General features: G+C 36.4%; 1 pseudogene; it reads right to left on the reverse strand.

Moving 5' to 3' along the window:
* Positions 1-18,242, reverse strand: part of LOC130682189 (putative bifunctional UDP-N-acetylglucosamine transferase and deubiquitinase ALG13) — a 105,981-nt pseudogene that overhangs the window by 47,234 nt on the left and 40,505 nt on the right.

Here is an 18,242-nt window from a genome sequence, read left to right on the forward strand (position 1 = left end):
TCAAAAAAGAAAATTACAGACCAATATCCCTGATGAACAAAGATGTAAAAATACTCAACAGAATATTAGCAAACTGAATTAAAAAATACATCAAGAGGATCATACACCATGACCAAGTGGGATTCACCTCAGGGACGCAAGGATGGTAGAACATTCAAAAATCCATCATCATCCACCACATAAACAAAAAGAAGGACAAAAACACATGATCATCTCCATAGATGCTGAAAAAGCATTCAACAAAAGTTAACATCCATTCATGATAAAAAAAAGTCTCAACAAAATGGGTATACAGGGCAAGTACCTCAACATAACAAAGGCCATATATGATGAAGCCACAGCCAACATCATATTTAACAGTGAGAAGCTGAAAGCTTTTCCTCTGCAATCGGGAAGAAGACAGGGATGCCCACTCTCCTCACTGTTGTTCAACATAGTACTAGAGGTCCTAGACACGGCAGTTAGACAAAACAAAGAGATATAAGGCATCCAGATTGGTAAAGAAGAAGTCAAACTGTCACTATTTTCAGATGACATGATATTGTACATAAAAAACCCTAAAGACTCCACTGTAAAACAACTAGAACTAATATCTGAATTCAGCAAAGTTGCAGAATACAAAATTAATACACAGAAATCTGTTGCTTTCATATACACTCACGATGAACTAGCAGAAAGCGAAAGCAGGAAAACAATTCCATTCACAATTGCATCAAAAAGAATAAAATACCTAGGAATAAACCTAAGCCAGGAAGTAAAAGACCTATACCCTGAAAACTACAAGACACTCTTAAAGAAATTAAAGAGGACACTAACAAATGGAAACTCAACCCATGCTCTTGGCTAGGAAGAATTAATATTGTCTAAATGGCAATCCTGCCTAAAACAATCCTCAGATTCAATGCAATGCCTATCAAAATACCAACAGCATTCTTTAACGAACTGGAAAAAATAGATGGAAAATTCAAATGGATCCACAAAGACCCTGAATGGCCAAAGCAATCCTGAGAAGAAAAAATAAAGCGAGGGGGTCTCGCTCCCAACTTCAAGCTCTACTAAAAAGCCACAGTAATCAAGACAATTTGGTACTGGCATAAGAACAGATGCACAGACCAGTGGAACAGAACAGAGAGTCCAGATATAAATACAAACATATACGGTCAGTTAATACATGATAAAGGAGCCATGGACTTACAAAGGGGAAATGACAGCCTCTTCAACAGCTAGTGTTGGCAAAACTGGACAGCTACATGTAAGAGAATAAAACTGGATCACTGTCTAAACCCACACACAAAAGTAAATTCGAAATGGATCCAAGACCTGAATGTGAGTCATGAAACCATAAAACTCTTAGAAAAAAACATAGGCAAAATTCTCTTGCACATAAACATGAGCAACTTCTCCATGAACATATCGCCCCGGGGAAGGGAAACAAAAGCAAAAATGAACAAGTGGGACTACACCAAAGTGAAAAGCTTCTGTACAGCAAAGAACACTACAAATAGAACAAAAAGGCATCCTACAGTATGGGAGAATATATTCATAAATGACAGATCTGATAAAGGGTTGACATCCAAAATATATAAAGGGTTCATGCACCTCAACAAAGTAAAAGCAAATCAACCAATTAAAAAATGGACACATGATCTGAACAGACACTTCTCCAAAGAAGAAATTCAGACGGCAAACAGACACATGAGAAGATGCTCCATATCACTTGTCATCAGAGAAATGCAAATTAAAACCACAACATTAGGATTGCCACAAATCCAAAAGACAAACAACAACAAATGCTGGTGAGGTTGTGGAGAAAGGGGAACCCTCCTACACTGCTGGTCAGAATGTAAACTAGTTCAACCATTGTGGAAAGCAGTATGGAGGTTCCCCTCAAAAAACTAAAAACAGAAATACCATTTGACCCAGGAATTCCACTTCTAGGAATTTACCCTAAGAACGCAGGAGCCCCATTTGAAAAAGACAAATGCACCCCTATGTTTATTCCAGCACTATTCACAACAGCCAAGAAATGGAAGCAACCTAAGTGTCCATCACTAGATGAATGGATAAAGAAGATGTGGTACCTACACACAATGGAATGTTATTCAGCCTTAAGAAGAAAACAAATCCTACCAGTTGCAACAACAGGGATGGAGCTAGAGGGTATTATGCTCGGTGAAATAAGCCAGGCGGACACAAACAAGTATCAAGTGATTTCACTGATCTGTGGAGTATTAAGTACAAAGGAAAAGCTGAAGGAGCAAAAACACCAGAAGACTCACAGAACCCAGGAATGGACTAACAGTTACCTAAGGGAAAAGGACCAGGTGGGAAGGGAGGGAATAAGGTGGGTGGGGGATAAAGGGTTCATTATGATTAGCATGTATAATGTGGGGGGAGGTTTCACGGGGAGGGCTGTACACACAGAGAAGGCAAGTAGTGATTCTACAACATCTTACAACACTGATGGACAATGACTGCAATGGGGAATGTGGAGGGAACTTGGTGATGGGGGGATTCTAGTGAACATAATGTTCCTCATGTAATTGTAGAGTAAGGATACCAAAATAAAAATATATAATTTTTTTAATTTCTAAAACTATTTCTTTTTTGTAGTACAACATATGAATACTAGCAGTTTTAACTCTAAGAACACTCCTTCATATTTCAAACAAATGAGGTATACGCTTGGAATATTTCTAAAGCATGTATTACCTGTAATATACAAAGTATAGTTGTAAATGTATATGGGACATGATGCTCTTGAATTATTTTAGTTTCTGAGAGGCATCATGGTACCATGAAAAGAGTGTTATGAACTTGATTATGCCCCTTCAATCTCTCTGGGTGAGTTTCCTCATTTGTAAAATAAAGGAGATGGGTTGCGTGACCTCTAAGCACCCGTTCATGTCTAAGGAACTCTGATTCTCTGTGATTCAATGATGGATAATATATTTATATTGTCAAATTAATGATCCACATTAACCATGAAAATAGCGCATAGAGGAATTAACATTCTAGCAAAATGTAGGGTTGACTCGGCCACATAAAAATGAATAATAAATCTTGCATTACTAAATGAAAGAAATAGACCTAGATTTTTAAAAAGACAACAAAACTTGTAACTGTGTGGTGATTGATCATATAACTGAATTATATGATACAATTATATAAGTCAATTGTATTATGTCAATTGTATGTAAATAAAACGGGGAAAAAAGAGATAACAAACACATGTACGTAACAACTTGTGGCAGAACCTGCTGCGAAGACAATCGGAATTTTAGAAACTAATACTAAATCATTTATTTCAATTATTTTTAGCACCAAAAAACATGGGGACAATTTGGGGAATACATCAACTCTGATAACTTATTTTTAATGTCTTTCATTAATGAAAAATATGATGGTAAAGTTTCTTTAAAAACACTTTTTAACAGCCCCCTCAACTAGAACCCGTCACTTTCTTTCATGGTAGACATTTAAACAGAATTAGTAAGGCACTATTTGTAAGGGAACACAATGGTTCTACAATAAAATATGGCCACACAGCCCTATTCAACCTCCTCCTCAGGTTTAATGAAGACAATAGAGACAAGGAAGAATTGATTTCCAATAAAGCAGTGATCCTTCTCAGATATACAAAACAGAAGAAACATTACCAAGAACTACTTGCTTTCATTTTCTTCTCTTCCCCACTTCCACCTGAAGCATGCCTATACAGATAAGAAAAGAGGAAAACGGTACTTGCTTAAAAAATATATCATATTTACACAGAAATACTGAGGATTTTTGTTTTGGTTTCATTTTTTATTTATGTTATTTGCAATGTCTCATCACTCTATAGACAGGGCACTGAGGAAAGGGAGAATAAAGACCAGACCATTCTTTTGTTTTGATGCGCTGGAAATGCCCATTCACTTCAATTTTCTATAACCCCAACCAGAGACTGAATATGAATTTAAATGTGAAATTTGGTGTCAGTGAGGACTTTGCTTTGTGTATTACTTAGGACTGTCTACTGTGAATTCTAGGGAACTATCTCTAAGACTATTCCTATTTCTTAAAACAAAAACTCTTAACCAAGAGAAAAGGTCTTATTTTGACATTTATTTTCAAACTTTCCACATAATTGGTTTTATATCTTAGAAAACACCAGTGAAGGAATTTAGTTTTACTAATTCACAAATGGGGAAACTAAGATCCAGAATATTAGTTAGGTTAAGGATTTAGGAATGTTTTTCACTCCTATATTTGGTGCACTTATTATCCACCCACTTCATACTGGCAGTGGAGAAATAACCAGTACATTCTGTACAAAAGAGAAAATGAACAGTAAAAAAGATGCACTATGTGGCTTCTCACAGACAGCTCCAACAGTGACTACCAGCTCAGGAAACAAATACTTTAGAAGCACACTTGACAGTTAATAACTAAATTACTGTACAGGTTTACCAAATAGCCTAATGCAGTATACCCTAAAACTAATTACTAAATTCCATTTAGTTCCTTTCACCAATTAGAAACAGTGCTACACAAGCCATTGGGGGTTATAAATACTGGGTTAATAATATGAAGGTTAGTTTCAAAACATGTTGTTTGGTTATGTGTTAAACTTGATGAGAAAAGTTTATAATTTGCTATATTATTTTAAAAACTGGGAATTATTAAACTCAAATGTACTTAACAAAAGGATTTAATTATAAAGGAGTCTAATAATTATAATAAGCAATGACCTATAATTCCTACAAGCAGGAATGAAGTTACTGAAGTTGCCCTTAGTCTAAGGATTCTTTACTTAGGGCCTCAAGGCATCTTTAAACTCCCTGAAATGTCATTCACTGCAAAATGTGTGTATGTGCCAGTAGGGAGAGGAGCAATAGTTTTAAATATTTTGAAGGACTGCACAACCCAAGGAAGCTTAAGAACTACTGCCTTAAAGAATAGGACTGTAGTCATTAAAATAAAATCAGTGCCAATCATAATAAATAATTTTGACCAGAATGTGGTAAAAATTCATAAAGACAATAAAGATCTAAAAGTTTCTGAAATGTTAATAGATGGTATATAACAATATATAAACGTCTCAAAATATTTTACAGGAATCAGTATCAATCAAGAAGCATATATTGTACTTTCCTGTTGGAAGCTAACTAGATTTGCTCGCCTTTTGTCTAGTCACCTACAAAAATTATAAGAATTAAAAGACCATACAATATTAAGATTGTGCTAAAATACTTCAGGAATTAATCAACTAACAGGGAACCAAATTAAATGTCATTCAGCAGTTATCCTTAACCTTTATCCACAGAGTCTTTTACTGAAAAACACTATAGCTACTGCTTTTAATAAAACTAATTTACATCACATTTTACCAAAATATCCCCAATAAGCACCATTATGAGAGACACTTAAACACCATTAAGACATTACACAGGATAGGCACCGCTATGTTTTAGATGCTACTCCTGTAAATGCTTGATCCTACAAACTCACCATACAATGTGAGGGTCACAACTTCCTCCTGAACAAGAGACATAATACTTTGGAGTCAAGTCAAAGACTGTATGAAATGAGTATGTGCGTGATGACAGTATTTCCTAAAACCAGTACCAACTCCTAAGCAAGATAATGAGAAAAGAATACTAAGTTACAAAAGTACACTTATCATTTATCGAAAGCCTAAAGTGTTTCAGGCAGAGGCTTCAAGAATGAGTAAAACAGTTCATCCTCAACTACACTGTATGAGCATTCCTCCAGGCCAGGAATCCTGTCTTGAGTCCTGTGATACAAAAAAGTCTTACTATGCATTTTTGTTAAAATACTAAATAAGGAAATAAATGGGCATGAGACACTTAGGAGGTAAAGCTCAGAATACATGGTGACCAATACAGTGTTGGAGATTAAGAGTTAAAGCGTGGGGGACTGACTAAACGGTAACACCATTATTACCACTAAATGGTGATAAGGATCTCAGAAGGATGAAAAGGAGAAATATGATTTTAGTTTGGGGCACATCGTTTAAGGTGCCTAGAGAGCTAACAGACAAACAAGACCAAAAGGCAACTGGATGGAGGACTATAGATAGGGCAATCAGTAGTACAAGCTGTGGAAGTGATAACAATACCAAGGAAATATAAGTACATTAAAGAACAAAAATGGAAGCTAAAACACAAATATTTAAAGAGAAAACAAAAGAACCAGTAAAGAACTTGCAACTAGGTAAACCTACTGGGAAAATTTCTCCACATGAATTGTATAATTCTAAATAGCAATGTGAAAATTGAAGTATATTAAGTACCTGTGGCTATCATACCATCAAAATTTCTTGGATTTCAAATATTCTATCCTTATCCCCACAAATGGTGGAAATATAATTCAGTGTTCCAATTACAATTCCAAAGCCATCTTTTGGACACTTCATTTAACATGAAACTCCTTTTTCACATTATGCTCTGAGCCCATTCTCCTCGTTTGTAAAATGAGATAATAGTAACTATTTCATAGGGTTATTATAAAGATTAAATGTACTCATATGTGTAAAGTGCTCTGAATAGTACCTGATATATTACTAAGCACGCAACAGGCATTATTTTTCATTCCCTACTCCCCCACAGAAATGTGAAACTAATTGTACAGCAGAAAATTGATTACTGCATAGCTATCAGGACTACTCATTCCAAATTGTTCTCAAAAATTAATTTCTAGTAATTCACCGATAGATCTCATTTCTCAGACTGTGTAAAGATTCCTGGTCATCTCTGAAAATTTTATATGTGAACAAATCAGTGGGATTAAGTGCTTATACCATAATAAAGGGCCAAGAAAATTATCTAGATCATGCTAGTCATTAATGACTTAGTCTGAGGAAGAGTTTCTCAGACTGAAAATATCAGAATGAACATATTTTTACACTTCCCTGTGTGTCTGCATTATTTGCCATTAAAGGCATACAAAGTAGTGCTCTAAGGCGCCTGAAATTAAAAAAACCTGACAGTAATTTCATATACTCTTTCTTACCTAACACCAAATCCTACCAGCTCTTACTTTTCCTCCAAAATTGTAAGCACAGTAATCTAAAATCTTTCCCATCATCCTATAACCTCACATCATCTTTTACCTACTCCAACATCAACTTTCTAACTATTACTTTTCCACCTCTGAACCTATCCACGATGCAAATTTCTCAAAATACTAACCTTTCTCTATTGCTTTCTTATTCCTGGAACTCGAAATACATGCAGCAGAAAGCTGCTATTAAATAAAGTGCACTCCACTTACTCATTGCTTTCAAGAACCTGAAGCTCTGTCTTGTAATAACACCAAAGTGATTTCACTCCACTGAGCAAATTATTTCTAATAGAATTTTGATTATCATTAATTTTTTCATAAGGACCAATGCCATGTAAACTTGGCAATTAATTCATCTTTGCCTCTTTCCTTATCTGTAAAATGAGTGGTTTCCATCTGGTATATTTAAAATTCTCTTCCAACTCCAAAAATCTAGTTATTTGTCTTAAAGCCCTCACTCATTCAATCTAGTACCAATCCCACTCAGAACATCTTGCTAGACTGCAAACACTCAGGAATGACAGATTTATAAGTCTGAGGTAAGGCTGTCATACACCAACAGAAAACTTAAATACACAAAGTGTTCAATTCCAACTGAAATGAGATGAACAGCTTCTGGAAATGAACAAGTTTCCTCTGAAGATTAAAGTAACTAAACACTAAACAAAACTATAAAGAAACAAAAAGCTTACAACATATATTATGGTATGGTGGAAAGAGCACAGGAGTAGGAGTCGAGGAGCTGCTTCTAATGGCAGCTCTGCCAAAGGCTGTTAGACAAGCTATAACCTCTGACCTTCTTTCTCAACTGAGAAGATGATGAGATTGGACTAGACGATCTTGAGGATTCCCGCCAAATCAAATCGATGCGAAGATATCCTTTGATTTTTAAACCCCACAACTGATACAATTCTCATAAATATGTAATCAAAGGGATGTCATTACACACAGTCGACACCACTGACTTAAGCTTCTGCTAAACAAAAAAACTGAATCTGGGTTATGTATTCTTAGGGAAATTAAAAAAGCCAAGGTTGTGGGGCCCTATGTTGCTTTTCAGCTGTCTGATGTTCTAAGTAAACCTTTCACTTGTTCCTGTTTCTCTATGGTTAGTCCTTCATGACATAAAATGATGAAAGATTGAGTAAACATAAATTTTAAGCCACAATTGTTTTTCTCAAACCAGAGAAACACTTTAAAAGCACAGAAGTCAAATTATCCCCATATATTTGAATAGGGCCTTTTCTACAACATGAGCACATCAAAATACTATACAATTATGATTATGGTGCTGTGAATTCCTACCCATGTAGATGCAACTCACTCACTTTTAAGCTTATTCTCAGCAAAATTGTAATCCAAGTTGGCTTCCTCCTGCTACCCAGAGTACTTCTTAGCCACCACCTTCTACCATTAGTAAGAATTTATTTTTAATAAACATTAGCTTAAGTAAAACACAATGAGGAAAATAAATCTACAAAAACATCACATAATGCATCCCCAGTCAAATGTTTAGAATATTCAACATTTTGGGATAATACAGTGGAAAGTAGGTCTTCATAGTGAATGCTCTTGTTTTATGAATGGATTATATCTAAAATTTCCACCAGGAAACTATGAACACTCATGGCTTATCTGGTTTACTTTTTGGTCTTAAAGGTAATCTCTGTTCATCAGAATTCCTTAATATATGTGTATCTTCAATTGTGTGAACTCTGAATGATATATTTAGGCATTACACACATCAGATCACTTACACATTTGTACAACTAATTTTCTAAGCACATAAATTATCAATTCCTCTGATGTTACAATAAATGTTTCAATACCACTGCAAGAGAGGGCCTTAAAAAATAACATCAAGTCCTATTGGCGTTAAGTCTTTCCTGATTTACTCTTCTCAAACCAGTAAAGCTTTGACATCAGGCAAGATTATTTTGTCACTTTCTATTTGTATTTTAGAGGAAAGTGAACAAACACATCCACTTCACCCTTCAGGATAAAAAGAGTTTCTCCAAGTACAATACATCAAATGACTTGATAGTTAATCTTGTTCATTTCTTTTAGGTAACTACTGAGCTTTTTATTTCAGAGCACAATGCATCATTTTTGCTTGTCTTTTTTAAAAAATTTGGTTCCTTGGATTAAGAAGCTAAAGGTGCTCTTTGCTCTTTTTTAAGAAGTTTGTTACTATTTCATTTTTAAAATTCAAACTAGTAACCATCTTTGAGGTTCTTGTCCAAGTTCTTAAGCTTTGTTCATTTTTTTCATGATTCTGAATCCACTTAGGATTCTAGGACAAAAACCTATGAATACTTACTACATATTTCTTTTACGAAAATATGAGAAACATATCTAATCAATTTATTAAATTGCAATTAGGATTTGGACCCAAATGCTAACATTTACACCATAAAATTTTCTATACATTCTATAAATGTAGGAAATTTATATTATTCTGCAAACATGTATTATGTATTTTATTTGACTTAACCATATTCCATAGGCTGGACTTGTGGGGTGTTTTTAAAGTGTTCAGAGTTTTAAGTGTTTATTTTTGCAATCCAACAACTTTATCCAAAAATGTAGAAAATTTTTTTGGCTGGCCAGGAGGAAAACATTTCAGTGTTGATAAGTCCATTGGCTGTAATAACCAAGGAAGTGTGCTAAAACAATAGAAGAAAAATATTAGTAACATGGAAGAAAATCCCATAATTCATCTGCTACCCACTTGATGACTGAATCTAACTTCCAAGCACACTGTGATGCTTCTCAAACTGCACATGAGTAAGTATTTTAATACTACAGATATACATACCAAGATTAAAGCAGTATGAAGAGACTATATGTCGATATCAATCCAACACATACCTTTTCTCTTATGTCAACTGATGTGGTCACATGGCTTTGGAACACTTCTCAGGACTGGGCATATGTAATTGGAGGTAAAATTAATTTATGAAAACAGAATAAATGCAACTTTAACTAACAGCTACCAGATAAGAACAATAAGCTGGGGAGACTACTAAACCATGCATGAAGATTGTGGAAAAACTCCTTTTGCCAATAATTTTCTAACATAAATACATATACAATTAAGCAATGCACAGCCACCATGCACATCGGTAATAAGGTTCCAAATCACAACATACAGCTATTCAGAAATTTAATTAAACCAGTCACTTAAATTAGAATAGACATACAACCACCCAGCCCAGATTTGGGGCAAATAAATGATATACCTAAAATAAAAATACAACCAATTACTGATTCTTATGGCATTCATGTGTATGACTTTCTTGAAATTAATATAACAAAGAAAGATTTCTAAAAAACTGTAAAAAATGAATAAAGTGGAGACTTGTATAGCTTTCTCCTCTTCAACCAAAGTATAGGATATGTTTATGAAATCAATGTTTTCTCTTTTTTTAATGTACCAACATAAAATTAAAGCTGATTCAACATTTAGAATGAAAATCATCATCAAAAGTGACTGGGAAAAACTGATTTGCATAAACCAATTAGGAAGGTGAGAGTTTATTCTCTTTAGAAATGCCTGTTAACCACTAATAATCTCAACTACCAGGGACAGATATGTCCATTATCTGAAGCCCACATAATTTTGATTAACTAGTTTCTCCCCTGACTCACAATGCTTTCTAGAATGGCTTCTATTATTATAAAACCACCCTGACATTCCCTCTTCTCCATCATTATAGGGAATAGGACACCAACAGCTGCTCTTGAAACAATCAATAAATCTGTCTCCTCTCCATGAGAATAGGAATCTGTTTTGTTCAGTGATGTATGCTAAGTGCCTATAATAATGCCTGGCACATAGGAGGCATGCAATAAATATTTAATGATAAACAGGTGTTCATTTTTATTTTAAATTGCCTAAGAGACACATAAAATTAAAAGAAAAGCTCAATATGTTCTAGTCAGTTTCTTCTAAGATTCATTTATCTTAATTTCAACTTATTTTAACTTAAAAATTATCTATTTTGTAATACTTCTTCACTGAGGTCTTTACTTTTTACAACATCAAATTAGTATAGCTTTTAAACTCAAACAATTGGAAATTACTGACCTGACCCTTTGTCAAGCTTCTACTGTCTCAAGAAGCATTAGTAAGGAAAAAAAACAGCAATTTTCTTCATCCTTCTATTGTGATGTTGATCAGTTCTTGCAGAATTCTAATATACTTCTAGAAAATAATACTCCTTACCATAAAGTAATGCTTTTGCTTAAAATATTCCAATGGCTTCTCATTAAACAGAATAAAATCAGAACTCTTATACGAGCTGTCCCCACTCAGCCTCATTTTACACTACATTCTTCCTTGTTCACTATACTTCTGTCACACTAAATTTCCCTCTGTTCCTCAAATGCACCAAACTCTATGTTCATTCCTAACTTAGGGCCTTTTGCAATTGCTGCTGTTCTTTCTGCCTCTAGCTTCCCATTACTACTTCTTCCTTGTCACTGAGGTATCACCTCAAACGTTATATACCCAAGTCATGGCTTCCCTGAATTTATCTAATTAGTCTTCACCCACCACAGCCATTCCATCATCCTGCCTTATTTTCTTCACAACACATTTCACCATGTGTAACTATCTTGATGGCTTATTTATGAACTGTTTACTAACTCCCACAACTAGAACATAAGCACCATGAAAGAAGGGACTTTTTCTCTTGTATTTCCCTGTATCCATAGCACATAAAGTAATGGCTGCCACTCATTAGGTTTAGTTGAATTAATGAATGAGTAAAAACTTAATTTAGGGATTCCAGTGCATTTACTGAAGGCAAAACTTCAATTAATAAGCAAATGCATTCCTTGGATAAAGAAAATCTAAGCAAATTAAAAAACTATATTCTTGTGACTTGCATGTCCAGATGAATATACATACATGTGCGCGCACACACACACACACACACACACACACACACACACAGATACTCACATGCAATGAAATTATATTTGAAAGAAATACAACACATAAATGACAGTTGAAGTGGGAAAAGGTAGGAGGTCAAAAAGACAGAAAGGTTAGGCAGGTAGGCAAGAGCTAGGGAGAGATTAAATAGGTCAAATCATCAGTCTCTAGCATACCTGCAGGTACAATACAAGAGATGTCCGTCCTTGTAGAACTGCTTTGACAATTCCAGCTGCTGATTGCTTATCAATTTTTCATTTACAACCACCACAAGTGGCTTTCCTTTTTCACGAGTCTCCAAACCACTTTCCACACCTACAAAAATAAATCAAATGTGTTAATACAGTTTTAAAAAAATGAAGGTGTTGCACCAAGCTTTACAGCTAGGACTCAAAAGATAAAAAACTTGAAGAAGAGCTATTTTGAGGGTTAAAGATGGTAGTGTGAGAGGAGAGACAGAGACTTCCTCCTAAAAATGAATACAATGAGAAAATTTAATTGGAACAACTAATCCTGAAGAGCAACAGGAAATAGGACGGTGTCAGACTGCATACACCTGGAGAAAAGAGCAGACCTCATGGAACAGGGTAAAGTACCAGAGCTGTAGCTCTGCGGGACCCGAGCCCTTCCCCGACCCCAGCTAACTGGCTGGAGGAAGAGAAACGGAGCAGGGAGGGAGTGGAAGGCTTGGGACTGCTGAATACCGAGCTCCAGAGATCTGCTCTGGGAGCACAAACCTACATTTCATGGTGCTTTCATGAGTCTCGCATGACTACCAGGTTGGAAAGTTAATACAGACAGAGTTCCTGGGGAGACTGGGATTCCGGCCACTTGTGGAAAGCAGGGATCCATATCTGGCTGCTCTGAGACAAAAATTTATACCTGTGTGCCCGGCCCACTGGCTCAGGCGGTGGAGACAGGCACAGCAGCCGGGAAGCGGGGAACAGCTCTTTCCTCCCCCAAGGCACTGGTACCTCTCCCCTGCGACCCCCGACATTGCTTCAGAGGCTGAGCAGATCCAGAATAGAGCTTCTGGACACTAGAGGGCGCCATATACAAACATGAAATGCCAAAGGAACCCTGCCCCATAGTAAAATTATTAATACAACTCCCAAGAAAGATTTAAATGACATGGACCTCGAGACTCTTCCTGAAAGAGAGTTCAAAATAAAAATTATCAACATTCTAATGGAGGTATGGAAAGACATCCAAGAACTCAGGAATGAACTCAGGTCAGAGATCAAATCGTAGAAGAGAACAATGGAGGGTATTAAAAGCAGGTTGGATACAGTGGAGGAGACAATAAATGAAACAGAAACTAGAGAAGAGGAATACAAAGAAGCTGAGGCACAGAGAGAAAAAAGGATCTCTAAAAATGAAAGAATATTGAGAGAACTGTGTGACCAATTCCAGCAGAACAATATTCGCATTATAGGGATACGAGAAGAAGAAGAAGAGAGAGAGAAAGGGATAGAAAGTGTGTTTGAGGAGGTAGTTGCTAAAAACTTCCCCAATCTGGGGAAGGAGATCGTCTCTCAGGCCACGGAGATCCACAGATCTCCCAACATAAGGGACCCAAGGAAGACAACAGCAAGACACATAGTAATTAAAACGGGAAAGATCAAGGATAAGGACAGACTGTTAAAAGCACCAAGAGGCAGAAATAAGATCACATACAAAGGAAAGCCCATCAGGCTAACATTAGCCTTCTCAGTGGAAACCTTACAGACCAGAAGGGAGTGGCATGATGTATTAAATGCCATGAAGCAGAAGGGCCTGGAACCAACCTTACTTTATCTGGAAAGATTATCATTTAAATTTGAAGGAGGGATTAAACAATTTCCAGATAAGGAAAAGCTGAGAGAGTTTAGCTCCCACAAACCATCTCTGCAGCCTATTTTGGAGGGACTGCTATAGATGGAAGTGTTCCTAGGGTTGGATAGCTGTCACCAGAGGTAGTAAAATGATGGAAGGGAGTGTGGAGCAGCTGATTGCAAGGCAAATGAACAATTAGATTGATTATCCCCAAAGTCAATCAAGGGATAGACAAAACGTACAGAATTTGATACCTAATATATAAAAAATGAAGGAGGAAGAAAAAGGAGGAGAAATAGAAAAGAACCTTTAGATTGTGTTTGTAACAGCATACTAAGTGAGTTAAGTTAGAGTCTTAGATAGTAAGGAAAGTAACCTGGAACCTTTCGTAACCATGAATCTAAAGCCTGAAATGGCAATAAGTACATACCTATCGATAACCACCCTAAATGTAAATGGACTGAATGAACCAATCAAAAGATATAGGGTCAGTGAATGGATAAAAAAACAAGGCCCATCTACATGCTGCTTACAAGAGACTCACCTCAAACCCAAAGACATGCACAGACCAAAAGCCACGGGAGGGAAAAAGATATTTCATGCAAACAATGGGAGAAAAAGCAGGTGTTGCAGTACTAGTATCAAACAAAATAGACTTCAAAACAAAGAAAGTAACAAGAGATAAATATGGACATTACATAATGATAAAGGGCTCAGTCCAACAAGAGGATATAACCGTTACAAATATATATGCACCCAGCACAGGAGCACCAGCATCTGTGAAACAAATACTAACAGAACTAAAGGAGGAAATAGACTGCAATGCATTCATTTTAGGAGACTTCAACACTCCACTCACCCCAAAGGATAGATCCCCGGGCAGAAAATAAGTAAGGACACGGAGGCACTGAACAACACAGTAGAACAGACGGACCTAACAGACATCTATAGAACTCAACACCCAAAAGTAACAGGATACACATTCTTCTCACGTGCACATGCAACATTCTCCAGAATAGACCACATACTTGGCCAAAAAAGAGCCTCAGTAAATTCAAAAAGACTGAAATTCTACCAAACAACTTTTCAGACCACAAAGTCATAAAACTAGAAAAACTTGTACAAAGAAAGCAAAAAGGCTCACAAACACATGGAGCCTTAACAACATGCTTCTAAACACTCAATGGATCAATGACCAAATTAAAATGGAGATCCGGTAAATGACAACAACACAAAGCCCCAACTTCTGTGGGACGCAGTGAGAGCAGTCTAAAGAGGAAAGTATATAGCAATCCAGGCATATTTAAAGAAGGAAGAACAAACCCAAATGAATAGTCTAACGTCACAATTATCAAAATTGTAAAAAGAAGAGTAAATGAGGCCTAAAGTCAGCAGAAGGAGGGACATAATAAAGATCACAGAAGAAATAAACAAAATTGAAAAGAATAGAACAATAGAAAAAAATCAATGAAACCAAAAGCTGGTTCTCTGAGAAAATAAACAAAATAGATAAGCCTCTAGCCAGACTTACTAAGAGAAAAAGAGAATCAACACACATCAACAGAATCAGAAATGAGAAAGGAAACATCACAACGGACCCAACAGAAATACAAACAATTATTAGAGACTACTATGAAAACCTATATGCTAACAAGCTGAAAAACCTAGAAGAAATGGACAACTTCCTAGAAAAATACAACCTTCCAAGACTGACCAAGGAAGAAACAAAATCTAAACAAACCAATTACCACCAAAGAAATTGAAGCGGTAATCAAAAAACTACCCAAGAAATAAAACCCCGGGCAAGATGTATTTACCTCGGAATTTTATCAGACATACAGAGAAGATATAATACACATTCTCCTTAAAGTTTTCCCAAAAATAGAAGAGGAGGGAATGCTCCCAAACTCATTCTATGAAGCCAGCACCACCCTAATACCAAAACCAGGCAAAGAACCCACCAAAACAGAAAATTACAGACCAATATCCCTGATGAACGAAGATGCAAAAATTCTCAACAGAATATTAGCAAACCGAATTCAGAAATATATCAAAAAGGATCATACACCATGACCAAGTGGGATTCATCCCAGGGATGCAAGGACGGTACAGCATTCGAAAATCCATCCTCATCATCCACCACATAAACAAAAAGAAAGACAAAAACACATGATCATCCCCATAGATGCTGAAAAAGCATTCGACAAAATTCAACATCCATTCGTGATAAAAACCATCAGCAAAATGGGTATACAGGGCAAGTACCTCAACTTAATAAAGGACATATATGGTAAACCCACAGCCAACATCATACTGAACAGCGAGAAGCTGAAAGCTTTTCCTCTGAGATCGGGGACAAGACAGGGATGCCCACTCTCCCCACTGTTATTTAACATAGTACTGGAGGTCCTAGCCACAGCAATTAGACAAAACAAAGAAATACAAGGAATCCAGACTGGTAAAGAAGAAGTTAAAACTGTCACTATTTGAAGATGACATGATAGTGTACATAAAAATCCCTAAAGACTCCACTCCAAAACTACTACTATTACTGATGCTGGAATAGAGCAAAGTTGCAGGATACAAAGTTAACACACAGAAATCTGTGGCTTTCCTATACACTAATAATGAACCAATAGAAAGAGAAACCAGGAAAACAATTCCACTCACAATTGCATCAAAAAGAATAACATGCCTAGGAATAAACCTACCCAAAGAAGTGAAAGACCTATACCCTGAAAACCATAAGACACTCTTAAGAGAAATTAAAGGGGACACTAACACATGGAAACTCATCCCATGCTCACAGCTAGGAATAATTAATATAGTCAAAATGGCCATCCTGCCCAAAGCAATATACAGATTTGAAGCAATCCCTATCAAATTACCAAAAACATTCTTTAACGAACTGGAACAAATAGTTCAAAAATTCATGTGGAACGACCAAAGACCCTGAATAGCCAAAGCAATCCTGAGAAAGAAGAATAAAGTGAGGGGGATATCACTCTCCAACTTCAAGCTCTACTACAAAGCCATATTAAGCAAGACAATTTGGTTCCAGGCACAAAACAGAGCCACAGACCAGTAGAACAGATTACAGACTCCAGACATTAACCCAAACATATATGGTCAATTAATATTCGATAAATGAGGCATGGACATACAATGGGGAAATGACAGTCTCTTCAACAGATGGTGCTGGCAAAACTGGACAGCTACATATAGGAGAATAAAACTGGACCATTGTCTAACCCCATACACAAAAGTAAATTCAAAATGGATCAAAGACCTGAATGTAAGTCATGAAACCATAAAACTCTTAAAAAAAACATAGGCAAAAATCTCTTGGACATAAACATTAGCGACTTCTTCATGAACATATCTCCGCGGGCAAGGGGAAAAAAAGCAAAAATGAACAAGTGGGACTATATGAAGCTGAAAAGCTTCTGTACAGCAAAGGACACCATCAATAGAACAAAAAGGTACCCTACAGTATGGGAGAATATATTAAAAAATGACAGATCCAATAAAGGCTTGATATCCAAATATATAAATAGCTCACACACCTCAATAAACAAAAAGCAAATAGTCCAATTAAAAAATGGGCAGAGGAGCTGAACAGTTCTCCAAAGAAGAAATTCATGTGGCCAACAGACACATGGAAAGATGCTCCACATTACTCGTTATCAGAGAAGTGCAAATAAAAACCACAATGAGATATCACCTCACACCAGTAAGGATGGCTACCAATTCAAAGACAGACAACAACAAATGTTGGCAAGGTACTGGAGAAAGGGGAACTGTCCTACACTGTTGGTGGAAATGTAAATTAGTTCAACCGTTGTGGAAAGCAGTATGGAGGCTCCTCGAAATGCTCAAAATAGACTTACCATTTGACCCAGGAATTCCACTTCTAGGATTTTACCCGAAGAATGCATCACTCCTGTTTGAAAAAGACAGATGCACCCCTATGTTTATCGCAGCACTAGTTACAATAGCCAAGAAATGGAAGCAACCTAAGTGTCCATCAGTAGATGAATGGATAAAGAAGATGTGGTACATATACACAATTGAGTATTATTCAGCCATAAGAAGAAAACAAATCCTACAATTGCAACAACATGGATGGAGCTAGAGGGTATTATGTTCAGTGAAATAAGCCATGCAGAGAAAAGACAAATACCAAATGATTTCACTCATCTGTGGAGTATAAGAACAAAGGAAAACCTGAAGGAACAAAACAGCACCCAATCACAGAACCCAAGAACGGACTAATAGTTACCAAAGGGAAAGAGACTGGGGAGAATGGAAGCGTAGGGAGGAATAAGGTCAGGGAAGAAGAAAGGGGGTATTATGATTAGCATGTGTAATGTAGGGGGTGGGGGAAAGGGGAGGGCTGTACAACACAGAAACACAA

This window comes from Manis pentadactyla, chromosome Y, assembly GCF_030020395.1.
Source record: "Manis pentadactyla isolate mManPen7 chromosome Y, mManPen7.hap1, whole genome shotgun sequence".
Classification (NCBI taxonomy): Eukaryota; Metazoa; Chordata; class Mammalia; order Pholidota; family Manidae; genus Manis; species Manis pentadactyla.